General features: G+C 44.4%; 1 protein-coding gene across 2 annotated transcripts in view; it reads right to left on the minus strand.

Moving 5' to 3' along the window:
- The window catches only part of KCNIP4 (potassium voltage-gated channel interacting protein 4), a 478,128-nt gene that overhangs the window by 399,097 nt on the left and 54,316 nt on the right, over positions 1-24,715 (minus strand). The gene's annotated exons all lie outside the window — the stretch shown is intronic.

The raw sequence follows: 24,715 nt of genomic DNA on the forward strand, positions 1-24,715 counted from the left end.
CGGCTGTAGATCCTCAAATGATCTCTGAATTGGTGCTGACTAGGGATGCACAGCTATACTAGTATCGTAATGGTGTCGATACCAAGTATTCATATTCGCCCAAATGGTCCGATACCTTCCCCGATACCGGAACTTCAAGACAGTGAGAGGTTTCCTCTGATCGGCAGTGCCGCACGAGAACATGGGGCTTATGAGCCAATCAGGAAGCCGGGCGGCGGGTAATTACTCGCTGCCCAGCTTCCTGATTGGCCGGCTCCATGCCGGAGCCGGCATCCTGCCAATCAGTATTGATCCGGCCAAACAGCATGGAGCCATGTAATGACACACCTTCCCGGCTTCCTTTCTAATTGCTCCATGCTAGTGGAAGAACCGGAATCGGTATCGGCGGGTACCGAAATATAAATATTGGTGCTCGTACTTGATACTGAAAAACGGTATCGGTGCATCCCTAGTGTTGAGACTGTCCTTCCTTCTGGAGGGTGGCTACTTTTGTTCCCCATGGTCCCTGTGTGTGTTGTAAAGTAGCCACCGCTCCAAGCTCACTCCCATGTTGGACTATAATCTCACGTTTAGTTTACTAATTTGTATTGAGATTGCAGTCCATCACAGGAGCGAGCTCAGAGTGGTGTCTACTTTACAACACATAGGGACCACTGGGAACAAAAGTAGCCCCCCTCCTTAGACCGCTGCAGAGAAGGGGAGGGAAGCTCTAGGGACTACTCACCTGATACACAGTGCTGCCTGCCTGCCTGCTAGACCAGTGCCTGCAGCCTCTTCTGCCCGGGCTCCGGCAGTCTAAGTAACGCTGATATCATCATGCCTAATACAGGTCCATTGACTTGTATTAGACGTGAGGATGCCGAGGGACATTCCACAGTCGAAGTGGAGTGGAGAGAGGTGAGCGCTAACTGCCATAGGACTGATGATCAGGTGAGTATATCTTTATTATATCCGCCCCCTAGACCAGGGGTAGTGATTTAAAATTCAAGGAGGTCCCGTGAATAAAATGTTCACCGAGCTGAGGTCCTAATCATGGTCCAGACAGAACGATCACTCAGTCCATGTCCATACCTCACCGCAGTCTGCGATTTAGGCTGCATTCACACTAGCTGCACAACGCACAGCTGCTGGTGTATGTTCTCAGGCACAGTGCTGATGTGCCAAACTCAGCCCATCGCACTGGGTTTTTCTTTTTGTGTAAGAACTCCCCCCTTCCTCCCCTCCCCGTTTACATGCACATGCATGCCTTAAACGCATATGTTCATTTGTATCAGATGGTGAGGGTGGGAGGTTGATTTTACAATTATTTTCATTTTTAATTATTTTATTATTTTTTACTACCTTTTTTTAAAATTTTTATTTATTTTATTATTTTTTACTTTTTATCAACTTTTTTTAAAATGTTTTTATTTTTATTTATTTAATTTTTTAAAAACTTTTTTATCACCTTTTTTTCCAGTTAACTTTATTGCTATCACAAAAGGGAAACCAAGGTGACAGCATATGGAAGTGAAAGGTTCTCTTTATTGAGACATCAGGAATCTATTAGACCCCTGATGTTTCTCCTGCCCTCCAATGCAGATGGTCAAACACAGGTTTGTCCTTGATCATGTGTGTACCCAGTACTTCAGCCGCGTTTGAACAGCTCTGAAGCAGGAAGTGCAGCGCAGATCAGGAAACTACGTTCCTCGTTCTGCACCTGCTCTCCATCCTTACACTGTCTGCAGGGACTGTCTACACCCCAGACATATCACTTCCTCCTGTGTGACTTGTAGTTGTAGCAGCCGGCCCTGTCTGACGTCATCGGTTGCTAGGACACTAGCAGTCCTAGCAACCAATGACTGAAGCAGAGGGGGGCCTGCACTGGGTTATGGCTGGAAGTGGATGCACCAGCCTTGGAAGCTGGTGTATCCAGGGCCGGCCTTAGGCCTTTAGGCGCCCTGTGCGAGAAAGCTTTACAGCACCCCTATTGCCATGGCGCCCTCAGCGGCCGCACTGCTCGCACACCCCTAAGGCCGGCCCTGGGTGTATCCACTGTCATGAAGCCATAACCCAGTGCTAGTCTGGGTTTTGATCTAGGGTGCCACCCACCCTAGATCAAAATGAGCACTTAACCCTTGCAGTGCAGGGGTAGCCCCACTGAAAGGGTTCATTTTTAAAACACTGTGAGTTCTTTATTAAGCTGCCCATACACTGTTAGATTTTTGTTTGGAAGTTCATTTGAGTTTGTTCCTCAAAGCATTTAATGATGCCATTGTAGCCCCTGCACAGTTGCTCCATTGCTAGAGCTGCTAGAGCGTTCTTTTCTGTAAATAATTAATTACCACAATCAGGAGGTGGTGTGGTAGAGAGATTTATGGGAGTTGTAGTGCTGAGACAGGAAGAGACAATGTTAACTTATACATAGTGAACTACAGGTCCCAAGTGGCTTTCACAACCTGGGAGCAGGGGCACAACGGCTTAGGCGCGGGGAGTGATAAGACCTGTGGATGAGCACAGGCTGATTTATTACTCCAGAGAGAGAGATACATAGTTACATAGTATTTGAGGTTGAATAAAGACATAAGTCCATCAAGTCCAACCTATTGTGTGTGTGTGTGTATAGGTCCCCGAGTGTTCTCATTCTTAAGAGTACCTGTACCCTTGTACATTACGGTCTCTCAGGAAATCGTCCAAAATCTTCTTGAATGATTCCAGACTATTTGCAGAAATCACTGCTTGAGGCAGCGAGTTCCAGACCCTAACCACACGAACTGAGAAGAACCCCCTTCGCCCCTTGTGTTTGAATATTTTTTTCTACCAGTTTTAGGTGGTGGCCTCTAGCCTTTGTTACGGAATTAATCTTAAAGAGTTTGTTGCTAATGTTGCTATGACTATTTAACATTTTGTACATGAAAATCATGTCCCCCCTTAAAATAATGCCCCCCTCTTAATCTCCTTACTTCCAACGTAAACATATTTAAATTTAGTAGCCTTGTCTCAGAGTCCTGGTCCTCCATCCCCTTGATGAGTTTGGTCGCCCTCCGCTGGACTTTCTCCAGCTCAAGGACATCCTTTCTGTGTACCGGTGCCCAAAACTGTACCGCCTACTCCAGGTGAGGCCAAACCATTGATGTGTAGAGAGGCAAAATTATAGACCTATCCTTGCAAAACATTCCCTTCTTGATGCAGGACAAGATTCTACTAGCTTTGCTTACAGCAGCCTGGCACTGTAATCTATTATTCAGTTTGTGGTCTACAATGACCCCCAAATCCTTTTCCATTTCTGACTTCCCTAGCGGCACACCCATAATTGTATAACCCATTTGCCTATTTTTAATCCCAAAGTGCATAACTTTGCATTTATCGACATTAAACCTCATCTGCCACATAGTTGCCCACTCCCCTATTTTATCCAGGTCCTACATTAGAGAGTCCTTAAAAATAAGGAATAATGGTCTAGTTATAACCTCGCTTAGTTCCTTAAGTATCTTGGGGTGCAGATTATCCAGTCCCAACGCTTTATTTGCATTAAGTAGACTAAGTCTGTGTTGTATCCCGGGTTCCGTCAACCACTTGGCTATATTTTGTGATGAACTCTGTGTTTTATCATGGGCGTCAAACCCGTTTCCGTCCTGAATGTATACTGAGGAGAAAAAAGTGTTCAGCACTTCGGCCCCGTTTTCGTCCTTTATTGGGACTATCTGCTCCTTTCTCCCCTTTTTGCTGTTTATATATTGGTAACATATTTTGGGATTTTTTTACTATCTGAGGCAATATGCTTTTCGCACTCTATTTTAGCTGCCTGGATTACTAGTTTGGATCTTTTATTACATTCTTTGTAGTTATGGAACGCCAATGCCGTCGCCTCCATCTTATATTTTATAAATGCCACTCGCTTTTCCTTTATGTGATGCTTTACATTTTTATTCAGCCATACAGGTTTTGTTTGTGATCTTTTACTTTTATTACCCAACGGTATACATTTGGCAATGGCAATATGTAATGTGTTTTTAAAACATTCCCACTTTTGGTCCGAGTTCAGTTTATGAAATACATTTTCCCATTTGATGTCCCCCACTAGGTGGCACAATTTATCAAATTGGCACTGGTAGTATCTCAGAGAAAACTACCGTGGAGGTCCTTTCCTTCATCCTAGCTCCTAGGTCTCTGAACTCCTTTTTTAGGACACTCCAGTTTCCTCCTATTTTGTCATTGGTGCCGATGTGCACCATGACAACGTGGTCGTGCCCAACCTAGTAATCTATCAATTCGTTCCGCAACGTGTCGAACGGGGCCCCCGGTAAGCAGCACACTGTTTGACGCTCACGGTTCCGATGACAGATTACCCTGTCAGTCCACCTGATGATGGAGTCTCCCACCACCAGGATCTGCCTCTCCTGACCCTCCATCCTGCTCCCATCCTCGCCGGAGCAATCACTCCCCCTGCAGATAGAGGAGGCGTCCTGCTCCAGCAGTGTCCCCCCTGTACTAATATCCCCAACATCACGCAACCTGGCATATTTGTTGGGGTGTATCCGTTCAGGGCTGACCTCTCTCGCACTCTTCCCTCTCCCCCGCCTTCTTACAGTGACCCAGCTCCCTGCCTCGGGATCCTGCTCCTCCGACCCCCCCCTCCTCGTCCAGACCACCCTCCACGACAGCCTGGTGCGTTATGTCCAGGCTCTTTTCCATGATGGTTATGCTCCTCAGTGTTGCCAGTTTGTTGCTTAGATCCAGAATCTGGGCTTCTAAACAAACAACTCGCTCAAACCTAGCGCAGATGTATTCCCCCTCGAACGCATGTTCAAGGAAAGCAAACATTGCGCACGACATGCACTTGGTTGCATACCCACTCATGGAAGCCATTTTCCCCTTTTTTATTTTATTTTTTAAATATATATGATACTATTTATTTATTTGTTTGTTTGTTTGTTTGTTTATTTAGGGCCAATGATCCCTGGGGTTAATTATACCACATCCCTGGGGTAAATTTAAATTGTTACCGTTCTGATGTTAAGTTATTATTATTAGTAATTATTATTATTTTATTTTTACTACAGCACTAGGGATAATATAAATTTAGTTCTGTATTAGCCTTAAGGCATGGTAGTTGTTACAGCAGAAGTTGCTGAGAGATAGCTGTGAGGTTCGCCAAGGGGTGTGCCTGAACTTCTAGACAGCAAATACTATTACTGCTGCAGAGGATTTATCTACTGCATCATAGACAGACACCGCTGCCTTCTGCTGTCGGAGAGAGGGATCGGCTACTTCTGCATTCAAACCCCTTTGTAAAGCCTGGGTAAGAGCCGGCTGGAGAGGGAGGCACCCCTTTCGCTGGCCAGCGAGGGACTCGCCATCCAGGTCCATCTGCTGCAGGAATGGTGAGAGGCCATAGGCCATTTGCGTTACTAAATCTAAACTATCTTCGCAAGCAAGATCATGGGCCCCAACGACAGTTAGCATAGTAAAATACCACGGCCAGTAGGTTAGAGACCCGGATATATTTGGACTGAGACTTTACTCTCACGGTTAGCTTCTGTCGGATAGTGTTGCCTCTAGTCAGTTTGGTATTGCCTATTCTTGATATTAGACAGCTATGACTGAAGGAATGTTTGAATGCTTAAATGTGTTCTGTCACATGTATAATCATTCCTGAATTCTCTGGTTATGGTGATTTATTGTCTGTAACAGTAAGATATAGTTTATACAGTAAATCTTCTATAAAAGAAACCCACGAGGTGTGTTGGTGTGCTGTGGATCTAGTCTGGGCAATTTATCCTGGTGTGGGACAGAAGAACCTGAAAGACACAGCAGCTTCTTCGGAAGTGGAAGTAAAGTCAATGAAGTAAACAATTGCTGGGAGGTTGGGATTTTTGGCAGAAGGGGAAGTCTCTTCTGTCAAAAAATGTCATCCTCACTCCCGCAGCGATGTTTTATTTTCTGTGTACACTGCTTTGCACATGTACTGTACAGTGCACACAATCAGCCCATTCATGGCATCTCTAGGATGCCAAAAATGTGCCGTGTGGCGGGGAGGATGTATCTCCTGTGCACATGTGCAGGAATTACATCATCAGTGGCCACGCAATGGCTGAAGAGGATGCCTGGAACCCCGGAAGTGTTGGTGGTGGCGGGGAACAGAGCTGAGGTCCATAGATCGATCCGACAGCACTGGCTGGAGAAGGGCACACTTGTAAGGTAAATGCACCCTAACGTGCATGTATGCCACTGTCAAGAACCCCCCCCCACACCGCCCCAGCAGGCTGGTCATTGAATCTGACCATATATATACAGAGAGTCTGGGACTTGTGGTCTCAGTATGCCTTTTGAAAATACTATATTCTCTCCTTTGAGGATACAGTGAACTGTCTGTGACCCTTTCAACTTTTATGCTAGTATTCACAGTTTGGCTGTCTGTCTCTCTCACTTCCTAAAAAAAAAAGCTAAAGGGAAAAGATTCCTTATACATTTGTTCCCACCCCCTAAGCAGATGTAGCCCACCCTCTCTCCTCAAATCGCTTACATTCCTCTGTAGGCTTCTTGTTCTGATGTCTACACATGTGCAGTTCGACCCCATTAGCTTCAAATTGGGCTGGTAGATGGATAGGAGCTGATCCGTCCCCCAGCTCCATAGAAGTCTATGGGGATGAATTGCACATGCATAGACTTTGGGTCAAGAAGCGGGCTGAGAAAAATAAACATTGCTGCGTTCCTAGGAGCAGGATCTAGCTACATCAGGCTCAATAATTGTCATTATTGAGCCTGATGAAGGGGACCCTGCATGGCCCTGAAAGTACTTGTCTTGATGACATCTATCAATAAAATGGACTTGCATTGACATAAATCTTCGTGCTGGAGTGCTGATGACATCTGTTTGTTACTGTATCTTGAGCGGTGCCATCTGCAGTCATTAATAAAACCCATTATTGTTGGGATATCCGGTAAGGAGTGCGGCAAGGTATATGGACTTTGTGGCCTTTAAGTAGTTTGTTGCTTATCTATGACCCAACCTGCCTTCTTGTTTCCTGTGTATGACCCAGCTTGCCCCCCGACCTTCCCTTTGGATCTCTGCCTGCTTATTATGACCTCGGCCTGTTTACTGGATTCTGCCTTGTACTGCTCTGATTCGCTATTACTGACCTTGCTCCTGGTTCTTGATTTGGTACCTCGCTGCCCGGTGGTTCAACCTCGGCTTGAGACCTTGACTCTGCTCCTGATTCCTGTTTTGGCATCTTTGCTGCTCAGATGTTGCCAGTTGCTGGGTCTTGCAACTGAACTTTTCTCAGAATCCACTTGCTACCCCACCGCTCATGCCACTCTCTCCCCCCAATCTCCCTGTCCCCACTTCCAGGGGTGTTGTTTGAGAGGTGAAAGGGAAGCGCCCTCATCAGCTTGGTCTCCACCAAGGTACGTGACATACTGTCCCCATTGGAAGATTTCACACCTATTCCTGTTCTGATGAGAGGCCAAAATTTGGGGTTTTGTTTCACTTTCAGTGATAACGGTCACCAAGACAAATAGAGTGGGTGAGTCTCCCAAAAAGGGACACAGATAAAAACTTGACAGGTGTTCTAATCCCTCTCCAACCTATCCAAAACGAAAAACAAAGGTTTTGGCTTAAGTTGCACTTTAAAGTCATGAGACTTACCTTATAGTATGAGATTTGGGGGTTAATCAATAAGGGAGTTGGATCTTAAGAGTCCCCATGCCCTCAAAATGCCAACTTTTAAAATAAAGCACTTGCTAACTTTCCTCCCATGTATCCCTTGCCTCATATCATTTTCTGCAGCACTGCAGGTGCTCTTTAAAGAGTCCAAGTCAGGTCAGGCAGACAGAAATAAACAGAAATCAGGAGCCTATTTTTTTCTGCCAGAAGCTGAGCAAGCTAGCATAGGGAAATGTTTCTGCTGCAGATGCAGGTTTCTTGTACTACGATACACTAATATCCATCTACTGCTGAAACATCAGCTTGAGCTTAAAGGGGAATATATTTCTATATCATGTCGTTTTTAAAGAATGCTAGAACGCTAACATTGAACAGAACAGTCCCAGAGCCTTTATAATGCAACATGTGGATTGGTTACTTAATGATGATATAGCAAGTCGAGATACATGGGTGGGACCCAGTTGCATTGTTCTCTGCAGGCTAGGGTCTATACCTTCATACATGTGCATATGTGCTCCACATTACATTTTCTTTCTGGCTGCATTAGATATTGGAAGCAATAAAAATCACTTTGTGGGCAGTCACAAACCAGCAACTTGCAGGTTTATGTTTTTTGTTTTAGCTAGCATGTCGGTCTCTATGGGGCTCAATCTTCTCATCGCTGACAGAGGAAACACAAAGGAGGGGGCTCAATAAAGATGAATGATAATGTTATATTTCTGCAACTCGTATACTTGTATACGTACGCGGAAAACATCAGTAAGCAAGTCACGCGTGTCATCATTTTTGCTTGCGTTCCAGCTGATTGGGCAGTGTTCAGCAAATAAGTAAATATAACCAGAAGAAGAACCAAAGGCTTTGACGTATTGTCACGCAGCACAAATGGGTTTTCTGGAATATTTGTAAATCATACACAATCATTTTCAGGACAGAAATGTTTTTATTTTTTTTATTTACGTACATTAAAAAGATATGATTTATTGCAACAAGGATAGGAATCATTTTGTCTGTTAAGATTCATTAAAGTCAAAAAGTAAAGATTTACTATGCTATAAGGAACACAGGAAGTGGTATCAACTGGGAGTATTGAATCATTCAAAACGCATTTAGATACCTTCCTCAGAGACCACAACATACAGGGGTACAGGTGCACTTAAAAACAAGGACGGAAAAGGGACTTGTGTACACATATACAAATGCACAATCACACACATACACACAAAGGTTGGACTTGATGGACCTGTGTCTTTATTCAACCTCAAATACTATGTAACTATGTAACACCAAGAAATGTTGAGTGCACCTAAGCAGTACCCTGAATAAAAGTGAAAAATATCCCATGTCATAGAGTCCTCCAGAAACAAAACATTGAGCTCCTTGTGTCTTGGCACTTCTTTGTCTGGTGCCTCAAAACGGTAAACCTGCAATGTAAGATTATCTAGGGTAGTCTTTCTCAACCATGGTGTTGTCTGGCTTCCTCTGGGGTGCCATGAAATCTTCGCATAGCATCATGAGTTTCTATGATGCAGACAGGCCAGCCGCCAGCACCATGGAAATGCATGATGCCAATTCGGGGTGGGTGGGATCTATTCAGAAGAAGACAGAAGTCTGCTTCCATCCAGACCTGCTCCACCTACTTCCATTGGCCATGCTGCCACAGCTACACTCTGATGTGAAGGGAGGATCTGAGGACTTAGATGTGAAGGGGAGACTCAGGACTCTGATGTGAAGGTGGGCAGAGGGACTGAGGACACAGATTTAAAGATGTGACTGAGGATTCACATGTGAACGGAGGACTGTGGACTCTGACATGAAGGTGAGATTGGGGATTCTGATGTGAAAGGGGGACTGAGAGACTGAGGACTCTGATGTAAAGGTGAGACTGAGGACTCTGATGTGAAGGGGGGACTGAAAGGGTGAGGACTCTGATGTGAAGGGGGAACTGAAGATTCTGATGTGAAGGGGGGACTGAGGACTCTGTTGTGAAGGGGGGACTGAGGACTCTGATGTGAAGTGGTGACTGAAAGGGAGAGGACTCTGATGTGAATGGGGAACTTAGGATTCTGATGTGAAGGGGGGGCTGAGGACTCTGATGTGAAGGGAGGACTGAAAGGGTGAGGACTCTGATGTGAAGGGGGAATTGAGGATTCTGATGTGAAGGGTAGACTGAGGACTCTGATGTGACTGGCGGACTGAAAGGCTGAGGACTCTGATGTGAAGGGGGAACTGAGGACTCTGATGTGAAGATGTGACTGATGATTCAGATGTAAAGGGAGGACTGAGGACTCTGATATGAAGGTGAGCCTGATGATTCTGATATGAAGAGGGAACTGAGGACTCTGATGTAAAGATAGGACTGTGGACTCTGATGTGAAGGGGAGAGTGAGGACTCTGATGTGAGGTAGACTGAGGACTCTGATGTGAGGGGGAAACTGAGGACTCTGATGTGAAGGGGAGACTGAGGACTCTGATGTAAAGGGGAGACTGCAGACTCTGATGTGAAGGAGAGACTGAGGACTCTGATCTAAAGGTAGGACTCTGATGTGATGGGGGAACTGAGGACACTGATGTAAAGGTAGGACTGAGGGCTCTGATGTGAAGAAGGACTAAGGACACTGATGTGAATGGGAGACTGAGGACTCTGATGTGAAGGGGAGACTGAGGACTCTGATGTGAAGGGGAGACTGAGGACTCCGATGTAAAGGTAGGACTGAGGACTCTGATGTGAAGAAGGACTGATGACACTGATGTGAATGGGAGACTGAGGACTCTGATGTGAAGGGGAGACTGAGGACTCCGATGTAAAGGTAGGACTGAGGACTCTGATGTGATGGGGGAACTGAGGAAATGTTCTCTTTGTCCTCTCCTTCCTGCTTTGCTGCACCTCACTGGCCGCCCATATACATCCCTCTCTCCCTTCCGTGCTGCAGTGCTGATTGTCACTGCCACCTCTTCTAGATACAGTGTTTATTACACCATTCTGGTAATTGTGAATATTTAAAACAATTTTTATATTAGAACATTGACACAAGTGCTTCATTATCTTGGCAAACCTGACCAGAAATGTATAGAAACTGTCACATAGCACTTTTAATGTGATTTGGCGCAGCTGATGCAACTCCACATAGAACAGAGGTAGGCAACCTCAGCATTCCAGCTGTGGTGAAACTACATGTCCCTTGAGGCATTGCAAGACTTTGACAGCCACAGGCAGTACTCCCAGTGACAGATCCATAATAGGATTTGTAGTTTCAGCACAACTGGAGTGCTGAGGTTTCCTACCTTGACATAGAATGTGACTTATGACATTGTTAATTTGGCCCATGGAGAATGTGCCCATATTTACACCACTAAACTGCTGTAATTCTCTATGATAATTCCCCCTGGAGTGCAGAACAAGGCTGATAAGTCAGTAATGGGGGAAAGATTAGCAGCAGGCAAACCACAGGTAATACTTGAGACTAAACCTTCGCAGTCTGCATTACTTTTTTTTTTGTGGCAATTTATAGTCATTCATTTTTCGGGAACTTTATAGTGATTTTTTTCTAGACATAAATGTAATCTACTACTAAATGTACACTTCAATGGACCGTTCTATAGTCTGTGAGACAGATGTAACCACACTATCAAATATTCATAATAAGGGGTTTACAAATGTGTGGCATTTTTCTTTGTAATTCTAAGGTCTCACTCACACAGACTCGTGATTATATTCATTTATATCTGTTTCTAAATGCATGTATTGATTTTAAATAGTATAATGCACACTTTGTGGTCTATTTATAACCTATCCATAGGACCCTTCACCCTGTGAATATCTTTGAACGTACATTCTGTGCAGATACATGTTAAAAGGAACATTCTTTAGTTGATTCTTTACAAGAGAATTCATTTTTTATGCAGTATCACATATTGGCCACTAGATGGTGTTGGGGAGCATAGAAAATAAATACTTATTTCCTCTGCTCCTTCAGCTCCTTCACTCCTAGTGGTCATAATGTGAATATTGCATGAAAACATTCTAAAATGTATTGCACTTGTAAATAAAATAAAAAACTAAGGAACATTTGTTTTGGCATATATTCCCACGGAGCAAAGTGCACAGATATTCATATAGTGAGCAATACTGGGAATTGTTTATAAATAGAACCCTTTGTGTTTACTTGCATTCAGTTTAGCTGTGAAAAAATTAAAATGTGTGCGTTCGTGGGCAGATCAGCTGTGTAACTGTGTAACTGCATGTAAATGTAAATGCATGAGAAATTGAAAGTATTACACTTCCCAGACCAATTTTTTTCTCATTTAAATAAAACGAATGCAGGAAGCGTGTGTGAATGAGGGCTAGCACATTCTTTGGTGGGAAATCAATCACTGCCATTTAAAACACATGGACCTGGAAGATTTCACCTGCAGAGAATGTTTGCTGAATGTCAGATTCACTGCTTTATAAATATGCCCTTATAAAAAAGAGTAAAGGAAACATTTTCATATATGAATAGCATATATATTGTAACTTGGCGTTAATCATGGGCTAAATGGGAAAGGATTTTAGGGAAAAAGAAAACAAAAAAACTTAATTTTGCATGTTTGTAGCAGATAAAGTTATAGAGCAGAATGCTGGAAACACTTGTCAGCTGCATGTTGCAGCTAAAACCTATTATTATAACACAAATCGTTACACTGAGTGAACTTACAGAAGTAGCAGAGCATTCTTACTTTGCAAAGTACATTTTCACAATTCTTAGGGGGTTATTCACAAAACTGCCAAAGGCAGCCGAGTGAATAAACCAGCCGAAGTGAAGTGAGCCGAACTACGTTCGGCTATTCACTACGCTTAAGGTGACATTAAAGTCAAAAAATGTTTTCCCTCCCCCCATGTTAATGTCAGCACTTACCTTAAATGATGTCTCTTATTGCGATCTTCTTCTTCTTTCATGATGTTTTCATGTGTCCCTCCAGCGCTGACTGCTCTGTTCCTCCGATCCAGCGGTGTCTGCATGCGGGTGCACGCATCCATAGACTTACCTTGCGTCTCTGCTCGTCTCCAGGCCAAGAATCGGAACTGCGCATGCGCCAGCCCCAAGATCCTTTTCAGGCCGCACGAGCAGTTCCTGATTCTCGGCGCGGGAGCGCGCAGCGATAACGAGGTACGTTTAAACCGTTTTTTTAACTTCTTGCCTATATCTACTGCTTGCTAGCAGTAGATATAGGCAAAAAAACTGAGGGTTTAGAACCCCTTTAAGTACGGCGTACATCGGCTGCAATTAGACGTACATCGGCTGCCTTCGGTCAGCCGTACATGCTCTGCATGTTCAGCTGAGCCGTAGGGCAGAAGGACTTCGACTCAGGCGATCCAACATCTGGATTGGCTGAGCCAAATCTCCGGCAGCTCCTTTGCTGCCCTTCGCCCCTATTCTCTTAGGGGTCGAACTGCAGTGAGTGAATAGCCAAATGCAGCCGAGCGGCATTCGGCTCAGCTATTCTGCTCGGTACCTCTGTAGTACCGAGCAGAATAGGAAATCAGTGAAAAGAGTTTTTTTTTAAAAGTTGAAAAAATATTTAAAAAATGTAAACAAATAGTAAAAGTAAAAAATAAATAAAGATATTTTCAAAATGAAAATAATAATAAAAAAACAAACAATTGGGTGGAGCTAGCAGTGACAGCTCGCTCCGCCCAACGTTTTCCTATTGGCCGGGACCTGCTAGAGTCTTCTAGCAGGTCCCAGCCAAGGAACAACAACTGGGCGGAGCTGGCCATGACGTCATGGCCGGCTCCACCCAGTTGTTATTGTTTAATGACAGATCAGTGTCCCCAGGCCGTTTGGGGATGCTGATCTGTCATTACCAATGGGCGGAACGAGCTTCGGCTGTCACTTCGCCTCAGTCAAGCCGAAGCATATGCCTTTGGCTCGTCTGAGCCGCTCGGCCGCCTTCGGCAGCCGCAAAAGCTATTGTGAATAGCCCATACAGCAGCCCTTCGGTTCGACTGAACCAAAGGGCTCCGGCGGCCGAAGAGAGCCGAAGGATCAGTGGAAGCTACAACTGGATCCTTTGGCTCCTTCGTGAATAACCCTGTAAGTGTATGAGGTGAAGTAAAAATTCACTTTTCACAGACCACCCTATTATATGCAAAGAAAGTTAAAAGATCAGGATTTTTGCTTGCACTTGTTTGGTAGAATCAAGTCCCCACCGCTTCACCTCATTCACTAAGCTAAGTCACTCATCATTCATATACACTTTGCAAAGTGAACATGCTCTGTACTATAGTAAATCAGCACCACTGTGTCTATGAATGATTACTGTAGTAGGCTGTTATGCTGGCCATACACTAAGAGGTCTGTTAATAAACAATTTGCAGAGTCATTCACCCTGCAAATGTCTGTGAATGTTAATTCTGTGCAAATAGAGGCAAAAACTAATGTTCTTAGTATATTATCTTTTTAGGTCGAATGAAATGTAAGGCATTATGGCCACTAGATCGTTTTGAGGAGCATAAGAAAAAAGAAATGAATGCCTGTCCGGCATCCCGCCCGCATACATAACTCCCATCCTAAACTTGCTTATATCTCTCCACCTATACTTAGTTATATATAGTTGGCTCCATCTAGTGGCCCTTAATGCAGGCTATTTGGTCATCATCAGTGCTAAAAAAGCCCGAAACAGCTGTATGCAGTTTGGAATAAATGGCTTTATAATATTAGGTTATATTTGCACTATACAACGGATCTGGATGTACATCTGGGTGAAGGGGCAAAAAGCAGTTATGTGCATGACTCCACCCATTTTCCTAAAATGAGGAATAATCCTCTTATTTTTGGGATATGCGATGGAATAAGACAATATGCAATGGAATGAATACCATCTGTTCTAAGAAGACCGTCCTAGACACAGTTGAGATAGCAGAAGCACATCCAAATGTTTGAAATTGTACTTTTTGTTGTTTTTTTAATATATAATGAAACTTTAATAAAAATCTATTGTATTAAAAAAAAATTGTGATATGGGTGAATTTGGAAACACAAATTAAGAGCTTCATAAACCTGCCCCTCAATGTGAGATTTCACAGGATTATATACACTTAATAAAGTATGTTAGATCTGGTCTGCACCGCGAGGCTGATGGCAGCCTGAGTTGAGAGCTCCGGCCAAACGGGACCCATACGAAGCTACTTTTGCCCTTTGGGACCACCATGAAGATCGGAAAGCAAGACTACCAATCCAGGGTCCAAACGCCCTCAAAGTCACGAACAGGCAAGCAAGTGCCAGACATTTTCAGACCCCAGAAGTCAGACGCAGCCCGGATAAGGTAAAGACCCCACGACATGCCGAGGGTGAACCGCCCGACCCCCAGATGCCCTCTTACCTGCATAATCTCCCGTCCAAATCGGAGCTCTCCGCGGTAGCCTCAGATATCAAGGCGGCCCTGTGCGATGCAGTCACGGAGCTACGGCGTGACATCCAAGATGTCGGGCACTGCCTGATGGCGTAGATGCGGAGGCATCTAGAAGACTTCGATAATAGGGGCTGCAGAGCCAACATCAGACTCAGGGGGATCCCCGAGACGATCCTACCGAATGCTATCCCTGACACGCTGAGACACATTTTTAATGACTTGCTGGAGCGCCCAGCGGAATCTCCCATTGAGCTCATCAGAGCACACAGGGCCCTGAACCCCAGAGCGGCAGCCGACGACTTGCCCAGAGATATCATCTGCTGTCTGCACAGCTTCCCTCTGAAAGAGGAGATTCTTCAGAAGGCCAGAACCAGAGAAGCAGTAGAGATTGAGGGATGTGCAGTGATGTTATTCCAGGACCTATCGGTGATCACTTTACAACAACGCAGGAGTCTGCGCCCTCTTCTAGCTTACTTACGCGACAAAGGCATCGTCTACCGCTGGCGGTTTCCATTCTGCCTGGCAGCGACCCATAAAGGACAGACAGCCACGATCCGCCTGTCTGAGGATGTGCCGGAATTCTGCAATCGCCTGGATCTCCCGGAGGTGCCGATCCCTGACTGGTATGTGGACCTGCGGGGGGCTCCGGGATCCCCAGAGGGAGATGAACCGAACGACTGGGCAGCGCCACCCGGCCAACGGCTGGGGTCAATCAGATCACCTGGGCCTCGTTCTCAGCGGCAACGGAGGCAGCAAGAGGGGGTAGGAGATGAGTCTCTCCATCCACTACAAGATGAGGCCAGCAGCATTGTCTCCCGTTCCCCATAGAGGATCGTGCGGAGTGAACAATGGCCCGTTGGTCGGTAATGGGTACGCACAGTTTACTTTTGCTTTACACAGTTGGTGTTTGTTTTTACAGGCGGCTAGTTTAGAGGTGCATTTGGGATACCTGGTTTAATCCCCAGAGACATCATCGTTGCGGTCCTCGGGCGGGGACGCCCTCTGAGACTTCAAAGACCCGGATCCAGGACTCCCGAATGACGGACACGGATTACAGCTAAGTTGACATGCCTTGGCAGCTGCTAGACGAGGACCCACACTTGCCCCAATCCCGGGCCCGGGGATGCGGAGGTGGGTTGCTCTCTCTGTGCACTCATCAGACGCATATGAGAGAATTGTGAGATTGTGTGAGGCGGACTGCCGGATGGAGGAGAGGAGAGACTGTTTGAATGCCCCTGCTGTGGCATTCGCGTGCTTTCAGGGCCTGTTGCACTCTGTGTGCTAAGTGGGAGGGCAAGGTGGGCTCAGGATAGCGGACCACTACTCGGGAGGTGTGCCCTGGACACTCTGAAGCTACAGCACCATTGGCGATTGTTTTATGGCACGGGTCGTCTTCGCCACGTCTTTGGCGCCACCCGGCGGGAGCGGTTTTAGGGCCCGCTGAGGTGGGGCTGGAGGTGGGGGGAAGATGGGCCCTGACTGCAGGGTCCACAGATGCTTTTCAACTGTCCCCACAGGGGCTTACTACCTAAGCTCTACGAGTCTCTGGCAAGCGGGTCGTCTCAGCCCGAGTTGACCTGTAGGTAACTCATAGTCTACAGAGAAGCAGGGAAATACGGTATCCACACTGCCACAACACCGAGAGCACAAGGGAGTTGGGTAGGAGTGACGGGCACCCCTACTTTGTCCTGATTAAAGCCAGATAGTGAGTAGGGGGAGTGCAATAGGCATGGATCTGGATTTAGGGGACAGGAGGGCCCTAATATACTACACGAGCGGTGCCTGCTTTTCATGTTGGATGATTCAATTCTTATATTATCAGTTTGCTAGTGATGGGTCCCCCCTTTGAGGGGCCGGAAACTGGTTCATGTTAATAGTTTCTCTGTGACTGTAGACCACGTAACCCGAAGAGGGGTGACTTGCTAACGGCTGTGTGCCCGGAGGCAAGGCATCACCCCCTAGTGTCCCCTGTAACCTAGAACCGGGCACGGCCCTGGAGTGGACGTTTAATCTTTTCCAGCTGTCATTTAGCCCTGGTTGGGGGTACCTAGCTAGACATTGCTTTGTTTTATTCTTATATCTCTTGCACTGACCTAGATCCACCTCTGAGTGGAGCGGGGAGCTTTTCTTTGTATTTCAGCTGTCTCTTTCTTTGACTTCCTATACCTTCTCTTCCATTGCTTTGCCTAGCTCTGGGGACAATACACACGGTGTAAGATACCAAAGCATTCCCTAATACTGCGCGGTTATACGGCGCTGTTTACCCTAGTTTCATGGTCCAGCCAGACGATTTGACAATCCTCTCCTTCAATGTGAAGGGACTAAATTCCCCGGAAAAGAGGGCCAGAGTACTAGGAGATCTTAAAGGAGAACTATGGGGTTAAGGCTTTTCCCCATAGTTCTCCTTAGGGTAACGGGAGGACACAAACTAGCGTCCTCCCGTCACCCTAAGCTCAGTATAGGGCGAGCTACAGCTCGCCCTATACTGAGACGCCACAGTATACCGCGAGCTACTGCTTGCCGTATACTGAGACGCCGCAGCTGAAGCGGATCCTGACAATTATGTCTGGATCTGCCCAGCTGCGTGACTGCCTATCTAGAGGCAGAGCCAACTGTACCCGCCCCCGTCCGATCCGCCAGTCAGCGCAAGCGGATCGTAGCAGGGAGGGGGGAATCCAGCCGCTCCCCTGTCACGGCAGAGAGCTGTGACAGGATCGAGAGGTGAGCGAACGCCGGTATGTGTTCGCTCACCTCCCGATCTACTGAGCCGACCTGTGACAGACTCATTGTCACAGGTCGGCTAGAACTATGAGGTGAGTGAAAAGCACTCACCTCATAGTTGTCCTTTAAGGCGGCCAGGGCCTCCATTGTGCTATTACAGGAAACACATTTCAAACATGGGAAAGTATGGAAGTTGGGGGCAACCTCCCCATTCAACAAATCACGTGGGGTGCCGATTTTTATACACCGCTTGGTGTCCTTGGATGTGGAGGAGGAGTGTAGCAACCCGGAAGGTAGATTTTTAATTTTGCAAGGCAAAATAGATGAACATCCGATCACAATTGCAAACACGTACTTCCCCAACAAAAACCATGCACGTTTCTTTAGTGGCTTAGTATCCCAACTGTCCGCGCTGGCTAAGGGGACGATAATTTTGGGCGGGGACTTTAATGTAGCCTTAAACCCCCTGTTAGATACCTCGGACAGGAAATCTTCCCTGCCATACCGAACCATAAAATTTATAAAGTCCAAACTTAAGGATCTCAGCTTATGCGACACCTGGCGTACATTACATCCGGACGGTAGGGATTACACATTTTATTCGTATTTACACAACAAATACACCCAAATCGACTACATCTTTGTCACTCAAAGGGACCTCCCGAAACTTACCTCGGAGTCCATAGGTAACATTACAACCTCTCACTGCACACTCCCATGAACAGACCATCGACATGGAGAATGAACACCTCACTTCTAGCAGACATAGCGGTGGTGGACTCGCTAGCCGACGACCTAAAGACGTACTTTGCTATCAACGTAGGAAGTGTGTCTTCACAGATGACAGTGTGGGAGGCGCATAAATGTTTTCTTAGAGGCCGCTGCATTGCGCTGGCGGCTCAGAAGAAAAAAAAAAGGGGGGGGCGAGAGTGCGCACTCTTTACGACAGAGTTACCAAATTAGGGGCCCTCCACAAAGAGTCCCTGGCGAATAGGGCCCTGCAGGAACTGGTAGAAGCCAGGAATGAACTCAAGATAGCGGTGGATAGTGGAATACGTAGGGATTTCACCCTTCGGAACAGGATCTATTACGAGGGCGGTAATAAGTCCGGTAAGCTTCTCGCACAATCGGTGAAGTCGAGATTGTACCGCTCCCATATAAGGTCCATAAGGAAAAACTCGACCTCCCTGACCTCGTCACCCCCCGAGATTGTAGAATGCTTCAGAGAGTATTACAGGGCACTTTATAACTTACACCCCCCGACATCACGAGACGCTGCCCAGATGACCACTAGACTAAGACAAATTATAAAACGTATAAATGGCATCCGTGGGGGAAATGCACTCCCTCCCCAGTCATTGGAGGCGCACATTACGGTCATCCCCAAAGGCAGCTAGGACCCCCAGATATGCTTGAGATACAGGCCCATTTCCTTGCTAAATGTGGACCTGAAATTGTTCACCAAGATCCTGTCGAACCGCCTTCTCCCGCACATCCCCAAATTGGTGGGAAAACAGCTTGTGGGTTTTGTCCCGGGTCGAGAGGCCCGGGACAACACGGGCAACAGATAACAGATTTTACCGATTTTGTGATGCTTTGGACTATGAATATTATGTGCAGCAAACAAGTTTGGCGGAATGTACCCCATGTTGGTGATATTTCTTTCTGTGTTTTTGTATTTTGGTTATCTTTGTGCCAAACCAATAAAATAAAAAAATTTGAATGGAAAAATAAATAAAGTATGTTAGATAATATTTCAATTAACCTTATTACTGTACTTTTAATTGGCCTTGCCAGATCATGATTGGAGTGCAAATGATACTTGTGTGAAGTGAAGGCGTCTTTCTTACTTCAATGACATCTGAGCTGTGTTGTCGTAACTTTGAGACAAGGACAACAATATGGTCAACTAACTAATGTTGATACTGTGATGATCTTGTGACAAGTCATTATGAGATGTAGGTGGGATTATTAGTACAGAAGAGTAAAACATTTTATTGAATATTATATTGTTAGCCAATAAATAATGGCAAAGTTGTCCAAAAGGATACCAAATTCACTCAACTAAAGAAGTAAGAAATACCCCACTTATTTCCTAAATCTGAAGGTATTTTCGTATGATTACAAATCCAAAAGACAAGTAGTTCATGGCCCATTTAATGATAATGGGTATCTGCATTAGCAATGTGTGCGTATTCATGCTTTTAACATGTTTTTTATGTGCACTAAATCAGCGTTTCTAAACTTTTTTCAGTCAGGACACCCTTAAAACTTATTTAAAATCTCAAGGCACCCCAGACTAAAATGTAAGAGGGGACCCCATGCAGAAACACAGAAAAAAGGTTTTACACCCTTTGCATTAAAGTCCTCCCTTCAAATCAGGAGCCCCATTCACATCCGAGCCCCCCCTTTCACATCAAAATTTTCCCTTTCACATCAGAGTCCCCCTTTACATCAGTAGTCCCCCTTCACATCAGAATCCTCCCTTTCACATTAGAAGCCCCCTTCACATCAGGATCCCTCATCCCTCCTTTTTACATCAGTTCCCCCTTCATATCAGAGTCCTACCATCAGAAAATGTTTAGGCACCCCTAAGGAAGCCAGAGAAAGACTGAGAAAGGCTGCTCTAGATTATACAAAATTTCCCAAGCACTCAGTCCAGCATGTCAGCACAAATCTCTGTCAAAAAACATTTGTCACTGGAATAGTAAGAAAAAAATCTTTTAATAAAAGTAGTGGCTGGACATACACCTTTTTAGCTGTCCCTCCAGCTCTGGTGCGGGTCTCCGATCCTCCGCTGACTCCACCGTCCTCCTCTTCTCTGATGTCCCACAGAGTCTGTGCGGGTGCACGCTGCTACATAGACTTACCTTGTGTCTCTCCTCGTCTCCCGGTCGAACATCTAAAGTGCACATGCGCCCACCCCAAGATCCTTTGCGGCTGCCCGAGACTCTTCAGATGTTGGGACGGGTATGCGCGGTGAAGACACAGGTAAGTTTAAACCCTTTTAAAGTGTTTTTTTTTAAATGTTTTTGCATATATCTACTGCTTGCTAGCAGTAGATATATGCAAAAACAGCCAAGGGTTTAATAACCCTTTAAATAGACAAATAATTAGAAATATATGCGTATCTACAAACAATTGCATCCCTGGCGTTCTACCCAGCTCCTGGCAACGAGTGACATCACTGGTTATGAATGAACAGGAAGTGCTCTACACCACTTACTGTTCATTCATGATTGTGGACATGGTAACTGATACTATCGCCACAGTTTATGAATAGACAAGAGCACTTAGTATATAGGCTTCCTGTTAATTCATAACAGGGGCGGCAAAAAAAAAGATTTAGGACTCTGTGTCCTCAATCTCTTTTTCTATTTTAAATGGTAAATATAAGGGGTTTGTTTAGACCCCTGATATTTCCCCAAAGACCCTACCAGTAAAGCACAAATATTTAAATAAAATAATGAAAAAATCATTTTAAAAAGGTTGGGAAAAATTTAATTTTCGGTTTCGGCCGACAAATTTTTTAATGTCGGTTTTGGTTTCAGTCTAAATATTATATGTCGGTGCATCTCTACATCTAACACTTCCTTATGTATTAGATACCTGCATCACCCCACTGCATTCTGTGGTTATATCCAAACCACCTTCAGAGCAGCAGGGATAGTATTGAAACAGCAACCGACAGGTAAAATCACGGTTCTCAGCACACACACTGTGAAGTTTATTATGATCCAGCTTACACCAACGCTCTAAGAGAGCAAATATTCCATTTACCAGAGACCATCCTGGTAAGTATAGTACAATATTTCAAGGAGATGCTGTCCGAAGGATATTTGTATGCTAATGACAGTGTCTCTTTAAATTTTTAAATCTTTTTCTCAATTTCTTTATTAATTTTATAGCATAAAACATTACAACCATTCTGGGATCCTTCCTTGATTTCCCTTTCCAACCACACATGTACATTTACAAAAAACAATCAAAATATCGACAGTTTTTTCATTACACATCAACAATTATCTTGCATTCATCCATCGTTCCTACCATACCCTTCACACAAAAATACACAACCCCCCCCCCCAAAACCCTTTCTCTCTGTTTCTTTCCTTCTCTCCTCAGAAACTTCCTCCCTCTCCCTCCGTCTGGTCGCAAACAACCTCGGTTCCTATAGATCCATATCCACAAAATATATATCAGAATCCAGAGGCATATATTTTTGAATCCAAGGTTGCCAGACTTTCCTAAATTTAATAATTGAGTCCTTTAGTATTGCAGTCAATTTCTCATTTATTAAATACCATGCAATTTTTTGTTTAACTTTGTTGAACAACTTGTATCTCTGACTTCCAAGCTCTAGCTATTGTTTGTTTTGCTGCTGTAAAGATGAATGTTATCAATCTAAATTGATCTTGCATACAGCATTCTGACTTTAAATTTAACAAGGCTTCTCATGGGTCCTTAACCTTCTTCCCATGACTCTCTCTATTATCTGATACACCCCCATCCAAAAAAAGCTGAATTTTAGGGCAATTCCACCATATATGGGCCATGGAGCCTTGCTCCCCACATCCTCGAAAACATAGCAATGGAGCCCTTTGCAAGTTTAATAGGGACAAATGTTATATATACCCTCCATCAGAGATTTATATATAATAGAGAGACTTCCTCTACCATGCAAATCTTCCAGACATTTTTGTTCAACCTTTGTTAATTTGGATGGCAAGTTAACATGATATAAAACTGAGTTATTAAACTTTTTATTTGTAAATATCGGAATACCTCAGAATTGGGAAGTTCATATTTGACCTGTATCTCTAAGTTTAGAGATACGCATAAATACAATGATTGCCCTCACTCCGGCGTGCGCAGCGATACCCAACATGTGTAGCGCGATCATCATTTTCATACGTAGGCGCATCTGACGCGTGTTTACATGAAGACGCAGGGGCGGGGGATTGAAAAAAAATATTTTGTATTATTTTTTAATTTATTTTATTTAATATTAATGTTAAAAAACTGTTGTTATTTTTTTTTACTTTACATTAATTGCTATCACATAGGGGGGGCTTACAAGCCCCCAATGTGATAGCAGATTAGTGGTAACAGGTACTCTTTAAGGTGATGCTGGGGGGTCCAAAAGACCCCTAGTGTCACCTTAGAAATACTAAAAATAACCTATTGAAGTGCAGAACGCACTTCAGTAGCTTATTGCTGGGCTTCAGGAGCCCAGAACTGACAGCTATGGGACTTGAAGTGATGTAATCTGCATCAGCTGAGCCACCAGAATCGCTTCTACTGTAAAGCCAACACTCGGCTTTACAAGTTTAAACAGCTTTTGCCGCCGGGAGACTGTTTAAACAGCCCCAATGCCAGTGACATACACTGTAGGTCACTGGTCATGAAGAGGTTAAAATGTCCAATTTGTACAAAGTTGAGGGCTTTGGCTTTAATTGTTGTAAGAGTATAGTTTCCCTACAGCTTTTAGAACTGTTGTGGCTACTACTTCTATCATTCAGTTCAGACCTAGTAATGCTAGATAAAAAAATCAGGTGTCGCAGCCTAAACTGCCAAAAAAAACCTTTTTTCCCCCAAGTTAAAATAAATAAGACTTGTGTGCTGCTGCTGTATTTAATTCAAGCTAAATATATGTTAGACTACAGTGCCACTGATGCAGACCATTAAAACTGCACTGTTCTGTAACGCCACATACAGCTTAAAGCATGTAATTTAAATAACTGGTAAAAATAGGACCCTCTCCCTGCTCTATGGTATTTTTTTTTTCATTGGTACATGTCCCCATACGGCAGGGCCCGGCTCTCAATGTCCTTTTTGACAATCCCTTGCCTATTAGCCTTGAAAATGGGCAAAATTGATTTTCAAGATCCACCGCCCATGTATACCTTTGATTAATGTTATTTTTATGAGATCTGAAATGAGACTGGTGATGCCACTACTATGCTTCTGTTTTCCTTGCTGGAGTGGAAGCTGAACCTGAGGACCTGCAGTGCATACATCTTCATGCTCAGTTTTGATTCACTCTGTGAATCTGTACTTTCACCATCTTTCCTGCTACTTCTTGATCATTACCTCACCAGTTATCAGGAGGGAAGCTCTGACATGAGGAAGCAAAATCCTGCTCCTCTACTAAGATAGCTGTCTCCACAAGAAGAGAAACAGTGTAGAAGAAGGCATAGAAATTCAGTAATTGGGGAAAATATCAACTGCAGGGAGACCATAAGTTATACTGATAACTAGCATTTTGCTCTCAGCTGGAGTTTTTTTGGCACTGCAACCACAGTATAAGTCTTCTTTAAAATGAATGGAAAAATGTGTGTGCTGTAAAATTTTCCTATGCAATTGTGAAAGGTGTATTTTAAATGACCTGAAAAATGACCAAACAGATAAAACTGAGTAAACCGACCACCACTTAAAGCTCTAAAACAATATATCCACGTTATAAGCATTAACAGCTTGTAATACCCCCAGGACATATTAGTTATTGTCCTAGATAGAACATAATAAAACATTCATGAGATTGTAGACAATATTTTTGCTGACATTCTGTAACAACAGAGTAAATCTTTTTTAGCATGTTTGTGGGTCTCTGAAGTGGCTGCTGACTAAACAGACTGAGCAATAGCTGCAGAGTCTTTTCACAGAATTCATGGGGTGAAGCCAACATAAATACTTTTTTTAAACAACGCTCCAATAACTTTATATTATGTGCCCTATATGATCATGAAATTCTGATATTGTAACAAACTCAGTAGAAGGCTATTAAACCTAAAATGTTAATTGCTTCACATTACGAATCTATTAAAAGCATTCTTAAACACTGAAAATGTGTTTTATTACACAAAAGGAGTTGAAATCTTTAAAACTGCATTTGCAATTTATGTGTAGCTGAGCATAGCCCTGTTCTTACTGGGAAAAGGATGGCTTTCAGAA

The sequence above is a fragment of the Nanorana parkeri genome, unplaced genomic scaffold, assembly GCF_000935625.1.
Source record: "Nanorana parkeri isolate BGI_ZX_2015 unplaced genomic scaffold, ASM93562v1 scaffold543, whole genome shotgun sequence".
Taxonomy (NCBI): domain Eukaryota; kingdom Metazoa; phylum Chordata; class Amphibia; order Anura; family Dicroglossidae; genus Nanorana; species Nanorana parkeri.